Here is a 22,044-nt window from a genome sequence, read left to right on the forward strand (position 1 = left end):
CCTCTAAAGCCCTCAGTTTGTTTCCCAGAGTCCATAGTCATGGTTCATTCTGCCTTCTGTTTACCCTCTTCATTCTTCCCTTCCTTCTCCTACCGATCTTCCTATTTCTTATGTTCCATAAATGAGTGAAGCCATATGATAATTGTCTTGTTCCTGATGTTAGGGGGAAAGCTTTTAGCTTTTCACTGTTGAGTATGATATTAGCTGTGTGTTTGTCATGTGTATTTGCCTTTATTAAGGAGATATGTTCCCTCTAAATCTGCTTTGTTGAGAGTTTTTTTTTAATTGTTAATGGATGTTTTGTCAGATGCATTTTCTGCATGTGTCGAGATGAACATAGGGTTTTTATCAGGGATGTTGGTCTATAATTTTCTTTTTTGTAGTGTCTCTGTCTGGTTTTGGTGTCATAGTAATGCTGGCCTCATAGATTACATTTGGAACCATTCTTCTTTTTTTTTTTTTTTTTTGGAGTAATTTGAGAAAGATAGATATTAACTCTTCCTTAAATATTTGGTTGAATTAACATGTAAAGCCATCTGATACTGGACTTTTGTTAATTGGAAGTTTCCTGATAACCATTAATTTTTGTTCCTAGCTGTTGGTCTGTTCAGATTCTCTCTTTCTTTCTGATTCAGTCTGGGAAAATTGTATGTTTCTAGGAATTTACCCATTTCTTCTAGATTGTCCAATTTTTTGGTATATAATTTTTATAGTAATTTTTTATAATCTTTTGTATTTCTGTGGTGTCAGTTGTAACATCTCCTCTTTCATTTCTGATCTTATTTTTTTAGGTCCTCTCTCTCTCTCTCTCTTTTTTTTTTTTTTTGATTGGTCTTGCTAAGGGTTTACCAATTTTGTCTATCTTTTTGAAAAACCAGCTCTTAGTCTCATTGATCTTTTCTTTTTTGTTTGTTTCCATGTCATTTATTTCTTCTCTGATATTTATTATTTCCTTCCTTCTGCTGACTTTGGACTTTATTCTTCTTTTTCTAGTTCCTTTAGGTTTAAGTTAAATTGTTTATTGGAGATTCTTTTCGTGTTTCTTGAAGTAGGCCTGTGTTGTATAAAGTTCCCTCTTAGAACTTCTTTTGCTGGATCCCAAAGATTTTGGATGATTGTGTTTTCATTTTCATTTTTCTCCAGGTATTTCCTCATATTTCTCTTTGATTTCTTTATTGATGCATTGGTTGTTTAGTAACATATTATTTAGCCTCCACATGTTTGTGTTTCTTTCAGTTTTTTTTTTTCAGTTTTTTTCCCCTTATAATTGATCTCTATTTTCATTCTGTTGTAGTAGGAAAAGGAGCTTAATATGATTTGTCTTCTTAAATTTATTGGGATGTGTTTTGTGGCCTATCAATGTGATCTATCCTGGAGAATGTTCTATATGCACATGAAAAAAATATGTATTCTGCTGTTTGGGGATGGAATGTTCTCTATGTATCTGTTAAGTCTGTTTGGTCTCATGTGTCATTCAGAGCCACTGTTTCCCTCTTCATTTTTTGTCTGCATATCTGTCCATTGATATGGGTGGGGTGTTAGGGTCCCCTACTCTTATTGTATTGCTGTCAATTTTTCCCTTTATGTCTGTTAATATTTGCTTTACGTATTTAAGTGGTTCTATGTTGGGTGCATAGATATTCAGAATTGTTATATTCCCTTGTTGGGTGATCCCTTTATCATTATATAATGACCTTTTTCAGTCTTGTTAAAGTCTTTGTTTTAAAGACTGTTTTTTTCTGATATGAGTATTGCTCCCTTGCTTTTTTTTTTTTTTTCTCCCATCAGTTTGCATGAAGTACTTTTTTCCGTTCCTTCACTATTAGTCCGTATATGTCTTTAGGTTTGAAGTGAGTTTTTTGTAGACAGCATATACATAGGTCTTATTTCTTCATTCAGTCACTTTATATCTTTTGATTGAAACGTTTAGTCCATTTACATTTAAAGTAATTATTGATAAGTATGTACTTATTGCCATTTTGTTAATTATTTTCTGGTTGTTTTTATAGTTCTTCTCTGTTCCCTATAATCCCTATAGCTCTCTTCCCTGTGGTTAAAAGGTTTTCTTTAGTGTTATGCTTGGATCCCCTTCTCTTCAAATTTTATTTTATTTTTCTATGATAGATTTTTGGTTTGTGGTTACCATGAGGTTCACATACAACATCCTATATGTATGGCAGTCTAGTTTAATTTGATGGTCACTCAAGTTCAAACATGTTATAAAAGCACTACATTTTTACTCCCTCCTCCCTCCATGTTTTATGTATATGGCATATTTTACATCTTTTCATTTTTTGTATCTCTTGACTAATTTTTGTAGACATATTTGTAGATTGTACTACTTCTTCATTTTAACTTCACATTGGCTTTTTAAGTGATTATTCTACTACCTTTACTGTATGTTTGCTTTTTCCTATGAAGTTCTTTTCTTTCATAGTTTTCTACTAGTTGCGGTCTTTTTTTCCTACTTAAAGAAGTCCCTTTAACATTTTTTACAAAGCTGATTTGGAAGTGATAAAGTCCTTTAACTTTTGGTTTTCTGAGAAACTCTATGTCTCCTTAAATTCTGAGAGATAACCTTGCTGGGTAGAGTATTTGGGGTTATAGTTTTTTTCCTTTCAGCACTTTGAATATATCATGTTAGTTTCTTCTGGCTTGCTATGTTTCTACTGAAAAGCCAGCTGATAGACTTCTGGGGTTTCTCTTGCATGTAACTGTTTATTTTCTCTTGCTTCTTTTAAGATTCTCTCTTTATCTTTAATCTTTAACGTTTAAGTTATTATTATCTCAGTGAGAACCTCCTTGGGTTCATCTTGTTTGGGGCTTTCTGTGATTCCTGGACCTCCATGTCTGTTTGCTTCTCCAGATTAGTGAAATTTTCAGCTATTATTTCTTCGAATAGGTTTTCTGTCCCCTTATCTCTCTCTTATCCTTCTGGGCTTCCTATAATGTGAATGTTATTATGCTTGATGATGTTGTAGAGACCTCTTAACCCATCCTGATATTTTAATATTCTTTTTTTCTTTTTGTTATTCAGCTTGGTTGCTTCCCATAACCCTGTCTTCCAGATTGCTGATCCATTCTTTTGCGTCCTCTAATCTGCTGTTTATTCCCTCTAGCATATTTTTCATTTCAGTTATTGTGCTCTTCAGCTCTGACTGGTTTTTTAATATTTTTTCCTTGTTGAAATTCTCACTGAGTGCATCCATTCTTCTCTCAAGTCCAGTGAGTACCTTTATGACAATTACTTTGAACTCTTTATCCACTCTCTTGCTTATCTTCATTTCTTTTAGCTCTTTTTCTGTGCCTTTTTCTTTTCCTTTCATTTGAGACCTATTCCTCTGTCTCCTCATTTTGTCTAACTCTCCATGTTTGTTTTTAAGTATCAGATAGGTTACATACATATACTGGTATTAATAGAGGTGACCTTGTATTGAAGGAGTCCTGTGGTGCTCTGTAGCACAGTCCTCCCTGTTAACTAGGACCAGGCATTCCAGGAGTGTCCTCTATGTGGCCTGCATGCATTCGCTCCCTTTCTGGCCAACTGAGAAGCTCAGCTACAGGAGCTGTAGGCACACTGGTGTGTGGGGTTAGCTTCCCCCTCCTCCCCAGGGCAGGAGTTGCTTTAGAGGGCATGGGTCCCAGCTGGGGTTGCCTGCCAGGTGTGAGGAATGGGAGCTGCTTTGGAGTGGTGTCTACCAGCACAGAAAGGTTGGGTTGGGCAGGGGTGCTGGGGTATGGCACACAGTGCTAGCAAGGTAGATGGAGAATGTTAACACAGGCTCCCACAAGTGTCTGGCTATCGAGAAAAATGGTGCTCACCTGCTCCTTCATTCCCAGAGAAAGTTCCTATCAATGTCTATTCCTCTGGCACTTGTCATAAAACTAGTCATTAGGTCTCCTTCATGAAAGTGCTCCTCCAGGCACTTTCAAACTGCTACTTCTATGTTGGGTCTTAGGCTTAGTTATTTGGTGTGTTGGCTCTTTAAGGGTGGGGACTTAGTTTTCTATTGCCCTTCAGTTCTCCTGGAGTCAAGCCCACTGGTTTTTAAAGACCCTGGAATAAAGCCCCACTGATTTTCAAAGCCTGACATTATGGGGACTCACCTTCCCAGTGCAAGTCCCCAGGGCCAGGGGTACCTAGTGTGGAGTCTGATGTCCTTGATCCTCCATGCTTGTGATGTCCCTCCCATTTGTGGCTCATCACACTGGAGGTTTGGCCCCCAACCACATCTCCACTCCACTATCACTTTCAAAGTGGCCTTCTCTCCATGGCTAGCTGCGGAAGATCTCTTCTACAAGGCTGCAGGTTGTTTTCAGGGAGAGTTGCAATATATGAGTTGTTTTCTTGCTGTGTCCATGGGAGGAGTTGAGTTCAGTGTCTTCCTACTCCACCATCTTCCTTCCCAGCAACCACTCATTTCATGATTTTTAATGAGTATATACATCTGTGTAACTAAAATGTCTTTAAAGGTATAGAATATTAGTATGTCAAATCCAACATAATCCTCAGCCCTCTGTCCACAGTGTTAGTCATTGTTCCAGTTTTTATAGCATAGGTCAGTTTTACTCATTTTAGACTTCATGGTCATTCCATTTAATCATGTACTATCTACTCATTTATGTAATGGTTCTTTCACTCAGCATAATGATTTTGAGATTTATCCATGTTGTTGTAATGATTTGTTCCTCTCTATTTCTGGTAATATCCCAGTGTATGAACGTACTGCAGTTTGTTTATTTATTCTTCCCTTGATGAAAACTTGGGCTAGTTTTCAGTTTAAGCTTTTAGCAATAAAGCTGCTGTGAATATTCTTGTGCCAGTCTTTTTGGTGTACACATGTTTTCATTTTTCTTAGGTAAATACCTAAGAGTAGCATTGCTGGATTACAGAGTAGACGTTTGTTTAATTTTATAAAGGAAATGCCAGTTACTTTCCCAAAGTGGTTGTACCATTTAACATTCTCATCGACAATGTATGAATATTCTGGTGACTCCATAAGCTCGCCAGCATCTGGCATTTTCAGTCTTTTAAATTTTAGATTTTCTGGTAAGTATTTAGAGGTATCTGTGGTTTTAATTTGCATTTTTCTGATGATTCATGACATTGAACAATTTTTCATGTGCTTATCAGTCATTTGATTATCTTCCTGTATAAGCTGGCCATTACTTTTGCCTATTTAAAAAAATTGGATTGTTCTTTTTCCTTGCGTCATTTTGAAAACTGAGAATATTGAATACAAGTGAAATCACTGTGTTATTTAATTAGTTTTCTCTAAAACTCAGTCGTATAAAACTATCCAAATTGCATAGCACATACAAATAAATCAGGTAAAGGACTATTAGGTACAGTCTATAATTTTAAAGAAGAAAATAATTTATGTTTTATTGCAGTTACCCAAGCACTGATAGGGGCTTATCTTATCTGGAGCAGAACATGACAGCACAAACCAGCCTGAGACCTCTCAAGCTATCTTTAATTTTCAGTTTAACTTTCAGAAATTGTAAGATAATCATCTGATTTGGTTAATGTTTCTCTGAACATGTCCTTCAAACCTGGCACTCTTTCTCCACCATTTATTATTTCCTTGTGAAACTCAAGTGGCCATCTCACTCATTGCCCTCCAGATTATTTAATAATTCTGTATAATCAATAGCCAAATGCTAAACTTAACAATGGGGGATCAACTTGAGAAGGAGCAGAGGGATGATAAATGCATTCCCCTTATTATCATAAAGTTGGAAAATTATGACCATATGCATGGGCTGAGCCAGAAGGGCAGAGAATTCCCTTTGTCTCCTTATTATTCACCCATTGTGCTGTTATAAGTTCCTTTAGTGGTCAAAGGGTGACAGAAGCAATACATCAGGCTTTTGCTGTAAAATGTTATCTAAAGGCAAAAAGTGGACCTGTAGGACAGATAGAATTCTACACTGAGCCATGGGATTTATGACAAAATTCTGTAACCATATAAAAAATATCTGTGACTACATTTATGTGAAGCAATGGTGCCATTCTTTGGCTGGTTTAGGTAATCACAGGTGCACATTCTTAGTCATACTAGAGATATATCCCAGTAGACATTTGGGGATCTGTTTTGAATTTAAAGTGGAAGTTCCAAGACAGCTTTGGCAATTCTTTTCAAATTCTCTTTTCCAGAGGAAAATATACATTATGGGAAAACACTGGAAAAATATAGATTGTGGTTCAAAAATAATGTGCTACATGGATGTATGCAAAAACATGTTCTTTTAGTTTTGATATATTATTTTTTTGTGACACCTCTGGATGTGCATTGGGCCATGTAAAAAGAGACATGGAAATAAATACATTCCATGAGTATGAAGCAGGAAGCTTAGCAATGAGTACGGCAAACAAAGCAAGGACTGAAGGTCAGAGGGATCCAAATTCTAACTTAATATTGGATAAGTTACTTTATGATAAAATAGCTGCAATAGTGTTTTTAAATATGCAAGTTGATTATCTGGGGAACATCAGCTATTATATATCAAAGAGAAATATTAAGGTGTTTTGAGCAAAATTGTGAAATACTAATTTTTCTTTCCTTATCCCTTCAGTTAATAAGCCTGTTTCTCTGTTTTTATAAATTTAATACCATCATCTAAGGCAATGAAACTGTACTGCCTGAATTAATTTATTTTTTTCCTACTTCTGCAGGGTAGGGAAGAAATAAAGAATTGGGAGCATTTTTGTATTTTTTTTTCCTGAAAAAGGTCAGAACATGCTATATTGTAAGTATCAGCCAGAAATATATACTAAGGAGAAAATGCAGTAGTCCTCTTGGAAAAGCAGTCATTTATCCTTTCTCTTTCCTTGCACTTCTCTCCCTTTCCCCTTGGCCTATTGGAATGAGTGTATCAAAGAGAACTCTCGGCTTATACCTCTATTGGAGCATTACTGGGCCTATATGGCCCAAAGTCTGGTGTGCATCTAGTGAGGTAGCTTCCTGGTTCAGTGACTGTTTTGTAAAGTGAAACTTTCTAGCACGTGGTCTCAGCACTGAGTTGCAGATTAACAGCAAGTTATTCTCTCAGGCCTGGAAAGTCCAGCAGGTAGGGCCAAAGGTGGCTGGCATCCTGGTTCAGTAGCCTCCAATGCGGAGCAACACTGAAATTATCCTTGGATGATGACCACGAAACACTATGTTTGAAGCAAGGCCCTGCTAGTAATAACTACAGCCCTCTGACCATCTGACTAGTCTTTCTTCATGCTATTAGGTATTCTATCTGTGGGTATGTAACTCTTCAGGACTCAGGTTCATGGTGTGCTAGTTGTGGGACCCTACCAGTTTATAGCTGAGTTCAGGTCTCAGATACACAAAGACCATGACATACAGCCCACAGTGGCTGGGAAATTTTACAAGGACTCTTACTAAGCCCAGTTGTGAGTGGCAGTCCCAATCTCTGTCTTCACATAAATGGGATACTTAGGTCAGTTTTTGACATGCATGTTCTCTTAGTGACATTTAAGCTTGTTGCATGCTCTAAACATGTATATATACTTTCTGAGTCCAAGTTTGAAATAACATATGAAGAGGTTCAATTGGATTAACAATCATTTTGCCCTCCAAAATGCCAATATTAATTATGCTTGCCAGTGAAAGACCTGGATGAGTTCTCCAAATGCAGGTGGTTTAAAGATGAATGTTAGGGGCAGCTGGCTAGCTCAGTTGGTGGAGCGCGCTACTCTCAGTCTCTGGGCCGTGAGTTCGTGCCCCATGTTGGGGGTAGAGTTTACTTAAAAAAAAAAAAAAAAGATGAAAGTTAAGTTTTTCATAGGAAATTTGAAAAGATTTTATTTGCAAGTATGGTAGAAATATAACATTTAATATTTTCTCTAATGCTTTGTGTCTTTGTAATTAAATATGTCAAGAAAATATAATGCTTTTTTAATCCCCCAAAAAATATTTATTTTTTTTTTAAAGATTTTATTTATTTATTCGACAGAGATAGAGACAGCCAGCAAGAGAGGGAACACAAGTAGGGGGAGTGGGAGAGGAAGAAGCAGGCTCATAGCGGAGGAGCCTGATGTGGGGCTCGATCCCATAATGCTGGGATCACGCCCTGAGCCGAAGGCAGACGCTTAACCGCTGTGCCACCCAGGCACCCCCCCAAAAATATTTATAGACACTCTTAAATCCCTTCTAGTTTCCTCTAGTGAACTATACAAATATTGTCATTTTCTTTGTGTGCCATGACAAGAACGGCATAGGGAAGCCCTGCAGCAAGACATATTGGTTACTGGTCTTCCTTTTATTGGTATCAGCTTCCTTTTATTGGTGTCAGTAACTGATGGACCAATGTTGTTCATCTTCTTCCCTTTACTAGTGAAAGATTTCCTCCTCTCATGTGAAATTATAAAACACAAAAGAGTTGATAAACACTGACCTGTACTCTATAGCAAACTGTATGTGGTTCACAGTGTAATCATATATCAATAGCAATTATAAATGATATACAGGCAGGACTATCTAGTAGCATCTACCAACTGCTACTCCAAGAACCCTTGCCCTGGGCTTGGCTGGGTGAGCACTTTCAAAATTCTTTGTTACAGATAGTCCTTCAAAGAGCCTCTAATCTGTCCGGTCTACTTGTCTGCTCCATGCTCATTCCTTCTTTTTTTGATCTGATACTGATTGCGGAAAGTCTCCAGACACACTTTTCAAAAGTTTTAAAATAATTTTAAAGTAAACTTTCTTCATTTATACAAAATACAGAGCCATGAATGCATGCTATTTATAAAAATAATAAGCAAAAATGTGTAGAAGAGAATTGAGTCATTTTTTTCTAAACCCCTCCCCAATCTCACACCCATTGCCCTAGTAACCAACCGACCTCCCTCTCTCCCTCCTTCCCACACATAATATATAGAACTTCACCTCAGCAGCTCAGATTTCCTCAACTGCAATTTATTGACCAATGGATATATAACCCCACCTCATGCCACAAAGATTTGAAACCACTTTTAAAACAGACATTGCAGAAGTAATTCATACGTGTCTCTGAGTTCTGTACTTCGCTCATTAAATAGTTAGAAAACACACACACACACACACACACACACACACACACATTGTACTTCACCAATTTATATGCTTTCCTCACCAAGGAAATGCTAGTGGGAGAACCAACATTTCTGATTGGAGAGTTGAGGGTAGAGAGTCATTGACTGAAATACTTTAACCAGACGGTTGGGCTACTATACCACAAGGACTAGAAGGCTGAGAGCCTTTCAAGATTTCTCTGGGGACTTGGTGGGTGTGAGTCACATTGCTTTCATTTCTACTTACCTCCATTGCCACCACTCTAACCGAACCACTATCATCCTTCACTTGGGCAGCTCAATGCTGACCTGGCTGGTCTTCTTGCTTCAGTTCTTTCTCGCAGATCCAGTATTCTCCCCAAAATAGCCAGTTACAATGTGTTGCTCTTCTCCTTACTCTGACTCACAGCCTTGTATCATCTGTTATCATTTTCTGTTCTCTTCCCTGCTTACTGTGGTTCAGCCACATTGTGTGTTTCTTACTTTTTCTCAACCACTTTCAGCTGTACACACAGTTTGGGCCTTTATGCTTGTTTTTCTTTCCATCAATCATATCTTCTCCATCTACCTAGTTTTTTTTACTAGCCTATTTTTTTTTATTAGTCGTATCCCAACTTTTACATGACTTCATTGGGGAGCCTTCCTGATCATCCTACCTCAAATAGCACCCTCATTCAGAAACCCTCTTGGCCTTCTGTGTATACTCTTTATAGCATTATTGCAATCTGTATTTCTTTATTTATGTGAATGAGCCTACATATATGTATTTCCTATAAAGATAGGAAAGCTGTCTCTCTTAATCACTCAGTTTTCAACATGAGAGGGAATAACACAAGTTGATGAGTAATTCTTACAAAAGAAAAATAAACTCTTCTTACAAAAGAATCACAGTGGGTTATATAAGAACATAGATCTAAGAACCAACAAGAAAATGATTTTTACTTTCAAGCATATCAGTTATTATCAAGTATAAAGGATCCAAGTATAACTGAGCATCTCTCTTTTGCAATTATCTACCTTGTCTGCTTCTATCCCTTTACCACCACCCAGGCACCAGGTGCATCAGGGCAAAGTCTAGTTTAGCAGTACTTCAGCCAAATCCTTGCTATAAAATGTCTTAGGATCTAAAGTTTTTGTTTGTTTGTTCTTTTGCCTGGATTTATTTATCTAGAATTAAAGTGTCCATTTATTCAGTACCCATGATCTCCAGCAAGCGGGCAGGAGGAAAGCAATCTGATTAAAGTGGCTTCCAAATGACCAACAAACTTCACCCTTCCTGGGCATTTCGCATCTTTACAAAAGAAACTTATTGATACAGATATTTTCCCTAATAGGAAAAATATTTGGAGGGGCAACTTTGAGTACCCCTGACTCCCCTGTGTCTGAGTCTTGAGCTAGAAGAAAAGGATTTAGGAACTTGACATCTTGCATCTAAAAGATTGCCAAGATCTTGCTTAAACCTACATTAACACCCAGTGAAAGTATCATGCAAAATTTCATCTTCCTTTTAAATTCAGCATATCTTACCATCCATCTCTTTCTATAAATATTATGTTAGTGACTTTGGTTTGTAAAATACATATACTATATTAAATAATCAGACCAGATGCAATGTTGGATGCATATTAACATTTTATTCATATGCATTATGCTTGTACAACCTTGGTGTATTTGTATCAAAATTCCACTGGCAGTATTTTGCTTTTGATCTGTGAGCTATTAGAAGCCCTGTTACTGCAGATGAAAGGAGTTAGAAAGTTCTATATCATAATGCAGTGTGATCAGTAATTCACGGAGCAGGTAATTTGCAATGACTTGCCAAGCCTTTGATTGCACCGGGTTTATGGCTATTAGCAGTTTCCCCTTTCAAATTTGTATGGTTCCATACTTCCTTTTTGACCTCTTTTTCATCATTTATGGTCCAATTTGGTAGTGAAAAAACATAACTGCTTGCTTAGCGCATGGCTGTCATTCAAACCCCAGTGACTTACTGAGCACTTTGACATTTGTGATGATGAAAAAAACATTAAGCAGGTGTACAGAACACTAACCAGGTTCCTGCAACAATGCTTTATGGGATTCACAATGTACCTCTGGGCTATAAACCGATTCAGACTTGATTTTCTCTATCAATTTAATCTCAGTGTTCAAACTCCCATTCAAAAAAGGAGGCATAGTTTTCACTAAAATTGAAGTTAAATAAAATCCCCAATAATAATGTTAATATAGGACCTCATAGGAACAATTGGAAGGGCAGCGACTGCTTGCCCCTAAAATAATATGAAAGTAGGGCTCACATGTCTACTTTGAAGTCATGCAATTAGGAGTACTACTTGATACTGGACTATATAAAATTTAAGCCCTATAAAATGTCTTTAGCAATGAAAACTTACAGCTAAATGGCATGCTTTAGCCCCTTAGCTGTCTGAATTGTATGTACACCACGTGAAGGAAACATCATATTATTTTGTGGAGGTTTTTCTTTGCACATTTAAAATTGGTCATCTGTTGTACAGGTGTGCAGCACATCTTGGTGTGGGTTAGTCTGCCCTCATGAGCAGTTTGTCTGGGCGATGTGGAAACCTGCAAACTCAACATAGTCCAGGTCCCCAATTAGTGTGTTTGAGGAAGCATTCAAAGTCAGGACACTGAGCACAGGGGACGAGTGTCAGTGAGTTCCCAGCTCAGTGCTGGTTAGACAGCTCAGAATCTGTCATTCAGGCCCAGAATGATTTTTAGTTTAAAGCTGTTAAAATGTCATGTGCACATACAGCCTCAAACACACCTAACAACAGAAGAAAGGTTGTCATCAAGATCATCCGTTTCCTGTCATCATTCCGATATGAACAGAAATTATTTTTGCAATAATATGGAACGGACAAGCATTGCACTTTGACTTTCTGGATGTTTAACTTATTCAGAAAAATTCTAAAGCTAGAATAGTAAGTTTTCAGTTGTTTCAAATTTGTAACTGATGGTTTCAAATTTGTAACTGATGGTTTCAATAGGAAGCATAAAAGTTGCATCCATTTATATATAATGCAGAAATACCTTATTGCCATGGAAGCCTCTGGAACAGTAATTATAAGCAAATTGGGAGGACATGACTGCAGATTCATGCTTACCTGTGGATTATGAAGACTTTTCACATAGAATAAATGCACTCGAAGCTCAAAAGGCCTATACAAGCAATCCGTGCACAAAAGTGACTCCTATATGCAAAGCGTTTTGTAAAGTTATGTGTGTCTTTTTCAGCCACAATCACGCACATGGAAGGCAAAGTTTCTTTGAATATAAACTAGCCATAGTCATAATATCATAAAGTAAATTATAAAGTTATATAATTATAAAGTTATATTCAATGCTTGCCTACTAAAATACAATGATATTGACACCTTCACATGTCATTACCATCTTGCTATTATATTGGAACATTTTTGTCTTGTTTCTATCCATAACCATTTCATACTCAATGCAATGACCATGAACTCTTGCTATCCACCTTCCTCCTGGCCAAATGTGTTAGTTAGAGAGCAATGATGTGAATGGGCCTAAGAGGGGAAGTTCAATTAAAACACAAAGCAATGGTGATGCGTTATGAGTTTTACAGAAATGGCAAGAAATTTTATATCTGCTGTGTCCCTCAGGTTGGTTGTAATTTCAGTGTAGAGTGGAAATGTTCCTGAGAAATTATTGATCTTGACTTTTACCAGGCCTGCAGTAAAGTAAAGGTAACAAATAATGTCATGCTTGAAGTTGGTGAAAAAATATTTACAGTCATGGTTGTAAGTTGGGGTCAAACTCAGGAGCACTGAACCCAAATCCAAAAAGCACCCTGACTTTTTCCAGTCTCACATAATATTTTTATTTGTTTAGTTTTACTGATGAGATTTTTAGGTTAGTTAACTAGTACTTCCTGCCAACCTGTCTTGATGTTTTCCCAGGTCTTACCTAAAAACACATGCTTGTTTTGAGTACACGTGCTGACAACTACTTAAATGCATCACTCCTTATTTATTGCAACCTCTGCCTGTGCTTTCATCTTTTCAAAGATTTTGCATGATGCTTTGGTGTAGTTTATTAAGAAAAATGAATAAATTGATGAGGTATAACCTTCCAGGAAAGAAAAATAGAAGCATCCCATAAAAAAGTGCAAATATAAACCAAACAGAGAAGAATAGGCAGAAACCATTTACTCACATGTAGAAAACTAGTAGATTGCATTTCTTTTAAGAGTTCATCAGACTGTGGCTATGATTATATATTTGCATTATAATGTGAGATCCGAATGAATTCCTTCCTAAATTGGAAATACCAAGGAAAATTGTTCCAGTTTATGAGATTACACTTAGCAGGTTTATTTGTTCTCTCTCAACTTGAAACCCACAAGTTTTTATTAAGGCTATGGTTCATATTTCAAATAGCAAGAAATCTTCAGGTCTTTCCCTTTTCTTCCCCCTCAAAATAAATCTACAAAGCACCTGGATTTAGAAGAACAACATAGATATATCGCCCATTAACTCTGAAAACTAGCAAGCACTTCCATGATAAAAATAAACAGTGTGCACTGTAATCGATGAGGAGGCAACATCCCACATTGTTTATTGATTCATAAGGTTAAGATTAAAGTGGGATTCTTGCCTGTGTTTATCAACAGATTTTTTTTTTTTTTAAGCAGTGAGTGAACCTGGAATCCCACAAACCAATCAATAAAGTTTAAAAGCTTCAGTGAATCTAACCCATAACAGGTCCTTGTTTGGAGAACACGCTCAAGAAACACATGTGTCTTTAAGAGGTCTTGAAAGACTTTACACCCATGGACCATTACCATTTCCAAACACCCTGCAGCATTACCAGCCCAACATATGCGGACTGTATATCACCGTGACCCTCTCACTAAAGCTCTTTTGACTGGAGTGCTTTTAATACCCACTTTCTCAGCTGAGCTCAGGAGTGATTTGTTTTACATGCCACATTAATCCTTTCCACATTTTCTGGATGAGGCAACCACAATTCCACTTGTGAGGTGTTTCTAAAACACAGTTATAGGAATAAAGCAGCAGGGTCCCAGACTTGACAACGTCCCTCTAGGCAGCCGACAAAGTGGGCTATCGTGCCTCGGTTTAACTCTTCAATGAGCATTTGTGCCCAGCCACTGGGGTGGGCCAGTTTTCTAGGCCAGTAGGAGGCCCCATTTATTGAAGGCAATTTGCTCTCAATTAAAACGCTGTAGGGATCTTCGTAGACGTGATGCCTGATTGATACTAATGCATATTAGTAAAATTAAAATCAAGAATAAATGGAAAAGAGCCATTGAACTGCAAATATATAAAACACACCTCAGTAAAACCAAAGAAAGTTTATACATCACACCGTAATTATAGGAAAGGAGGTTTTTTAAAAATAAATAAATAAATAAATGGGCAATTAGTGTTCAAAGCACAGCCTTTTATTATGTGGTAATTTTACAGTTTTAACTTTAAAGGCAACTTCCCCACCCCCCCCAAATGTATTCCAAGACCAGTGAACTTCTGTTGCATGCATCCATGAACTTTTCTACATTTTTAATGTTCATCGGATATAAGTACTGTAGGTTTTCAAAATTTCAAGTTGTCAACAAGGCTAACTGATCGGACCAACCAATTGTTAAAAAAAAAAAAATGTTTTTACATGTCAGCACTTGGCTGATTTTATTAACTTGTTAGTATTATGCTCCCAATTTTATGTGCTAAAATCTAACTGTACAAGCAACTTGAGGCCAAAAATTATGCCTTTATCCAATCCTAATTTATTGTTCTTCCCTCATAAATTTTATTTGCAGCTTCAATGGTCTGAAAGAACAATAAATCAGAGTGAGGTGAGTTTTACATAGTTTAGATTGAGTTCCTTATTTTCACTTGAAATTAATCGAATCCATTCCTTCTGGTGTCATCATCATGTCGCTTAGAGTGTGTCTCCAAGCAAAAGATCACTTGAGTCAAAGACATTTTTTCTAAGGTATAGGATATCCGTTACACATGCACAGGTGGCAAATCATTTACATAAATTATGAGATCGATGCAATGTTTATAAAATAGATTTCTGTAGAAATCCGAAGACATACTCTCCTACTTGTTTCTTGTCTTCAGTTGTTTTCCTTTGATAATCGGAAAATGATTTTCTGTTTTCTGAAGAAGCATTCCAGAGGAGTGAGGTACTGAGATTTCATTGCCACTGTTGAAACCTTAGTTGCTGAACTGTGGCTGGCATACTATAGGTGCTCATTAAATATTTGTAAAATGGATGACGGTTCAAACATACCCCTTCCCATTCTGAACAGCCCTCTAGTTAATAACAATAGTAATGATAATACCCACTGTTTATTTTAACACTGGAATGCCTACCAACAAAAGTTAGACATTCCCCAATGATTTTTAAAACAAAATCTGGTCAAGTGAAGAAAAGGACACTGAATTATAATCTCACTCTCTTTTTCTCTGTATACATACTCACACAGGCATACACAGCACACTTATAAGAGACTCTACTTAAAAAGTAATGTATACTCATATGTAGAAAGCAGAATTAATACTTAACAGAAAATTTACAGAACTGAGGTCAAACCGTCACTACTTTAAAGGTATATTTTTAAATTTTAGAATTATATATATTTTTAGAACTTTGAAAAGTTGAGTTTAAATGAATTGGCCAACAATTGGCAAAGAACTGTGAATTGTTTCATCTATCTGTGTTTGAAAATTCATTTTTAAAAATGACATTTAGCTCTTGGACTTCTTATCTCAATATCTAGAATAATCTCAAAATGAGAGGATACTTTCAAGGGAAACAAAAATGCCTAAGTATAAAGTTGACTGTCTTAAACTTTATTTCCAATGCTTCGCTTCCAGTATCTTTAAAGAAAACCTTCTAGATTACTTTCTTTCTCTAAATTTGTGTTTAACAGGATCTAGAAATCTTTGGCTAGCTTAGAAGCATAAAAACATTGTTTTTTAGTCTGCTTGGACATTTGCTCATTTGAGTTTGGGTTCATATTTAGTTATATCCACTAAAATTGCCCATTCCTCTTTCGCCATTGGGCATTTTTTCAATCTTAACAAAACCAAGTCCATATTATAGGCCTGCTGGCCAACATTCCAGGTAAATGAATGGTTTTAAAGAAAAATGGTGCTATTTTTCAAAAGCCTGACATTTAAAAAATACAAGTCCAGAATTGAAGCCTTCAATAATTTTTCCATGCCTATATGCTACAAGAAGCAAATGGTTACACAAATGAATACATCTGGGATTATTTTCAAGCTGTTATTCCCCACCAGGGAAAATATTTAGAAATAAGTCTCAGTCTTTGTGCTGGAACTACAAAGAGGCCAGCCATCTTGATGCTTTTCCAGATCGTTTAATGATTTTCCTCATATTGTGTGGTGGCTTTACGGCCCTGTTTCGTATGCCTTCCTATTCACTGTTGGTAACCATTTATGTTGGGTATGTTCCAATTTCCAAATCTGTTTTGTGGCATTTATAGCTTGCAGCTAATAAGGCCATTCAGTATTTTTTATATAAAATATTAAAAAATATACTTTACCATGGAAAGCTAGAGGAAATGATTCAAAATTAAAAAACAGCCCTAAAGGATGAAGTAGCCTAGCCTTTAAACTGCTAAGTCAGGGTGAGTGTGGGCGAGTGTGATTGTGGGGTGGCATTCTGCTTCTAGAGTCCAGGAGATGCAGTATTAAATGTGTGTGTGTTATGTGTATGTATGTATTATATGTATACACATATATAATGCAGTAGTAAGGAATGGTAATCCATATATTTTACCTTGCAACCTCTGACTTTATAACATAGAGCCTCCAACGAATACGTGTATGTATGTGTCTGTCTGTCTATATGTATGTATGTATCTACCTACCTATCTATTTCCTGGTGTTATTTTCTTATCAACTTGAATTTTAGAGTTTTTGAGTTTTTAGAGTTTTACCTTCTTGTGACTTTATGTAAAATGAAATTATTTAGAGTTTGTAAGATGCATAAATATTATATAGGTAACTAAAACCTCCAAAATTAAGTCCAAATTAAACCAAAACATTAACATTATCATTAAGGTAGTCTTTTATTCAATATATGTTTAAGAAAATCATGTTTATCATGCTTTTATGGCCTCTTTTCAATCCAGTATAAATTAGATATTTAACATATTTCCTAACTTGAATATATTAGATTCAGTTCATATATTACTTTGATTTCTTATATTTAAAATGTACCTTACTAAAAAATAAAAATAAATGAAATTTACCTTGCCAAACTAAATTTTTATATTTAATTTTTTCCTTAACTCACAAACTAACACTGATAAAATATTTTAAGTATGACCCAAGTCTGAAATAAGATAAAATCTTCTGAAAGCATAATTAACTCTTTTTAAATATTATCTCTGTGAATTTCAGTGTCAGTGTCATAATACCTTATGGGAATCAAGTTTTTCACAAGAGAATATAAACTCTAATTGTTTAAGAATGGACACATAATGCATAAGGTGGAAGGTGGGTTGGTTAGTAATGATGTGGCTCATTTGTTTCTACATTCGGACTTCTGCAAAAGAAAAAATTCTCAAGTACAACCACAAGAAATGAGGATGGAAAATCTTGTCATTAAGTGCAATTTTTATGTTACTGACTGAGGGAAAAATACCAATTTTAGGATACGGGCATTGATGCAAATATTTGTAGTATGAAGGTCTACACAGAGATAAGCTAATTTCTGTGAAAATAATGTGGAAGTGTTCTTACCCTTTAACATCACCTGAATGAGTGGTGCGATTTGTACAACTAGGCAATATTTGAGCTCTTGGGTATTTATATTTTAATAAGAGTGACAGCAAATTAATAGGTACTTACATATATTAAAGTATCATTTGACTTTTTGCAAAGAAGATAGCATATATTTAATTTCACCCAGATATGCTTCATATTAAAACATTGTGTGGACTTCTAAAAACTTAGGTAGTTTTGAAATTATCAATAATATATTCTTATTTTTCTAATTTTAAGAGTACTAAATAATTTTTTGAAAGGATTTAACAATAGGAGAGCAGAAATTTAGAGAATTTCCTTAAGCTCAGCCTTAAAATATATCAAAGATTATATATGTATATTAATATACAACATATATATGTTACCAGATTCATGTATATTATTTCTGATTTATACATGTATACACCAATGTGGTATACATTAACAGTTCATATCTTTATTATGTAAAAAAATATTATTACTTTATAAAACTAGATAGAATTTTAGGTCCTGTCCTGCAACCTCTTAGTTTTGCTTACTAATTCATGGACCACTTTCTCTGCCAATACATGGAGATATGCATATATATATGCATATGGTCTGTGTGTATATATATATGGGGGGTGGTTTGGAGAGGGAGAGAGAGAATCTTAAGAATCTTAACAAGTTCCATGCCTAGTGTGAAGCCCAACACAGTGCTGGATCTCACAACCCTGAGATTGAGACCTGAGCCAAAATCAAGAGTCGGAGGCTTAACCTACTGAGCCACCCAGGCACCCCATATGCACCAATATTTTTAATATTGCACTGTTAATAATAATTCCTTACATAAATAAGTCATAATTCATTTAGCCAATTCGTTATTGATAAAATATTTAGGTTGTTTCCAGATTTTGACTATTAGAAACAGTTCTCCAGTGCGTATTCTCTCATAAACAGTTAAGCATACTTGGGTTTATATATAATATATAGTATATATCTAGGGAGAGAAATATGTATGTATATAATTAGACTTATGAGGCTGCTACCAAATGCTTTCCAAAATCTATAATTTACATTGCCAACAAAATTGTCAAGAGGATGCCTATTTTATCACTCCTATACAAACATGAGCATTAGCACAATTTCTTTTTTTCTTTTCCTTTAAAAAAATAATACAAATAGTATTTGCTAATTTAAAAAACAAACAAAAACCCTCCTAGCAATACAGAACTATATATAAGATTCAAAGGCAATTTTTACTGTTCTCTCTACTGTTCTTTTCCTTCCCCTTCCTGCTGCTCACACACCAATCTTACTCCCCTCTCCACTACTATCATCTCTGTGCATTTCTTTTTTTTCCCATAATAATATTTTTATTATGTTATTCACCGTACAGTACATCCCTGGTTTTTAAAGTTCGATGGTTCATTAGTTGCGTATAACACCCAGTGCACCATGCAATACGTGCGCTCCTTACTACGCATCACCAGCCTATCCCATTCCCCCACCCCCTCCCCTCTGAAGCCCTCAGTTTGTTTCTCAGAGTCCATAGTCTCTCATGCTTCATTCCCCCTTCTGATTACCCCCCCTTTCTTTATCCCTTTCTTCTCCTACCGATCTTCCTAGTTCTTATGTTCCATAGATGAGAGAAACCATATGATAATTGTCTTTCTCTGCTTGACTTATTTCACTTAGCATTATCTCCTCCAGTGCTGTCCATGTTGCAGCAAACGTTGAGAAATCGTTCTTTCTGATAGCTGAGTAATATTCCATTGTACATATGGACCACATCTTCTTAATCCAGTCATCTGTTGAAGGCCATCTCAGCTCCTTCCACGATTTAGCTATTGTGGACAATGCTGCTATGAACATTGGGGTGCATATGGCCCTTCTCTTCACTCCGTCTGTATCTTTGGGGTAAATACACAGTAGTGCAATTGCTGGATTATAGGGTAGCTCAATTTTTAACTTTTTAAGGGACCTCCACACTGTGCATTTCTAAAAATCTCAATGTAGGCGTGTGTTCTTAATTTAAATACTGCTTTCCCTGCATGGGGCTCTGCGATCAGCATGCAGTTGGCTTGTCCCTCTCCCTCTGCTCCTCCCCACCTCCTCCGCTACCCATGTGTTCTCTTTCTCTCTCTCTTCCAAATAAATAAATAAAATATTTAAAAATATGTAAAAGTTACTTGTCAGTCATAAATAGGATCTTATTCTATGTTTTATTCTACAGTATCCTTTTTTTCACCTGCAAATGTATCATGCGTATCTATTTAATTTTTGATGGCTTCGTATTTTATGTAGTTCATATGCTAATTTATTGAATTCTTCCCCTTTAGAACAATGTTTATGCTATTCTCAGGTTTTCCATACTACAAAAGTTACTCCATATCAAACTCATACAGAAATCTTTGCCACTTGTGTATTTGTGAAGAATAGATATTTAGAATTGAAATTAGGGATTCGAAAATATGTACAACTGAAATTTTGGTAAATACTGCCAATTTGCCTTATTCATCATTTAAAAATATTTGTCAGCCATATGGTAATAGTATTTCACTGTTTATATTCATAATTTTTTGCATTGTTGAGGTGAAGAAACTAATTATATGTTTTAAGGTCATCGGATAATTTTGACTTTGAAATGTCATTTTGGGAAATTTTGATAAATTTTCTTTCATGTTGATCTCTGCTTACATTATGATTTATAGGACTTTTCTCTCTATTGCAGTTATTACCCATTTGTCTATCATATTTTTGTCTTCCTACTCTATTAAGGGTTTTCCTTTTTTTCCTTATATTTTTTAATTTTTATGTTTTAAAATTTATTAAATTTTTTCCTTATGCCTTTTGAATTTTGCAGCATGTTTAGAAAAGTTCCTCTACCTCAAAGGTGAAAGATATTTATAAATAATTTCTTACAATGTTTGTCGTTTTTTACATGCATAACACTTTAAAGTCCATTTGGAATTTATTTTGGTGCAAGTAAAGAGCTGTCTAGGTTTATTTTCCAGGCTTCCCCCTCCCCAGATTATAAGCTCTTTGGCTCAATACTACTTGATGAATGATCTAGACTATGTAGAGATGCCAACTTTTACATATATTATTTTCCCATGCATATTTGCATCTATTTTTAGATTCCTTCTTTTGTGCCATTGATATGTTTGTTTCCACAACAATATCAAGTGTTTCTAATCACTTTAACTTTATAATAAAATTTAATGCTTTGTAGAATCAGATCACACTCATTGTTTATATTTCAAAGAATTTTCTTAGCTTTATTCATGTTTGATTTGAGACCAAAGAGACAGAAAGATTTGCTTTCATTGGGAATGCATTGAATTTTCACAGTAATTTAGGAAATTTTTAAATATTTAAAAATTTACTATCCAGTAATATATATCCCATTAAAAATTTTTTTAATGTCCCTCAGTAAGTTTTATAATCATGTTCATGTGGACATTAACTATTACTTTTAAAGTTTCTTTATAGGTATGTTATTTTTATTGATTTTGTGAATGGAACATCTATTTTATATGTGATACTGTTGGTAAAGGAAAATAATTTATTTTGCAAGTGGCTACCTTATTGGGAACCTGTTATAATTTCTAGTAATTTATGCAATTATTTTGCTTTTCTAAAGAAATTATAGTATACAAAAAATTAAAATTTTGTGTCATTCTTTCCTTTTATATGTATATGATATATATTTACTAGTTTAATATTTTGTATATTTATATATATACACACACACATATACACAATAATATATTGTGTATATATTTGCCAATGTATTTTGTGTCATCCTTTCCTTTTATATATACATATATTTATTTACCAATGTGTTGACTACATATGGAGTAATTACGTAATAGTAGTGCTAACTGACACGCTTATCTTAATTTTAACTGTGATGCTTAATTTTGTGTATCAACTTGACTATGTTAACGGATACCCAGCGAGCTGGCAAACATTATTTCTGGTGTGTCTCTGACAGTGTTTTTGGAAAAAATTAGCATTTGAATCATAGACTTAGTAAAGAAGATCTGCCCTCAGCAATACAGGCAGCAGTATCCAGTGCATTGAAGGGGCTTGAATAGAGCAAAAAGGCAGAGGAAGGCTGAATTCTCTTTCTGGTATTAGGCTGGGATGCCCATATTCTGTAGCCCTTGGACATTGAAGCTTCTGGGCCTTTGGACTGTGGTACTTATA

The 22,044-nt window shown here is 35.4% G+C and overlaps 1 long non-coding RNA gene across 2 annotated transcripts in view; it reads left to right on the plus strand.

The window, feature by feature from the left end:
• The window catches only part of LOC123789212 (uncharacterized), a 290,301-nt gene that overhangs the window by 73,319 nt on the left and 194,938 nt on the right, over positions 1-22,044 (plus strand). The gene's annotated exons all lie outside the window — the stretch shown is intronic.

This window comes from Ursus americanus, chromosome 3 (genome assembly GCF_024610735.1).
Source record: "Ursus americanus isolate L20-20 chromosome 3, mUrsAme1.1.p, whole genome shotgun sequence".
In the NCBI taxonomy this organism is placed as follows: domain Eukaryota; kingdom Metazoa; phylum Chordata; class Mammalia; order Carnivora; family Ursidae; genus Ursus; species Ursus americanus.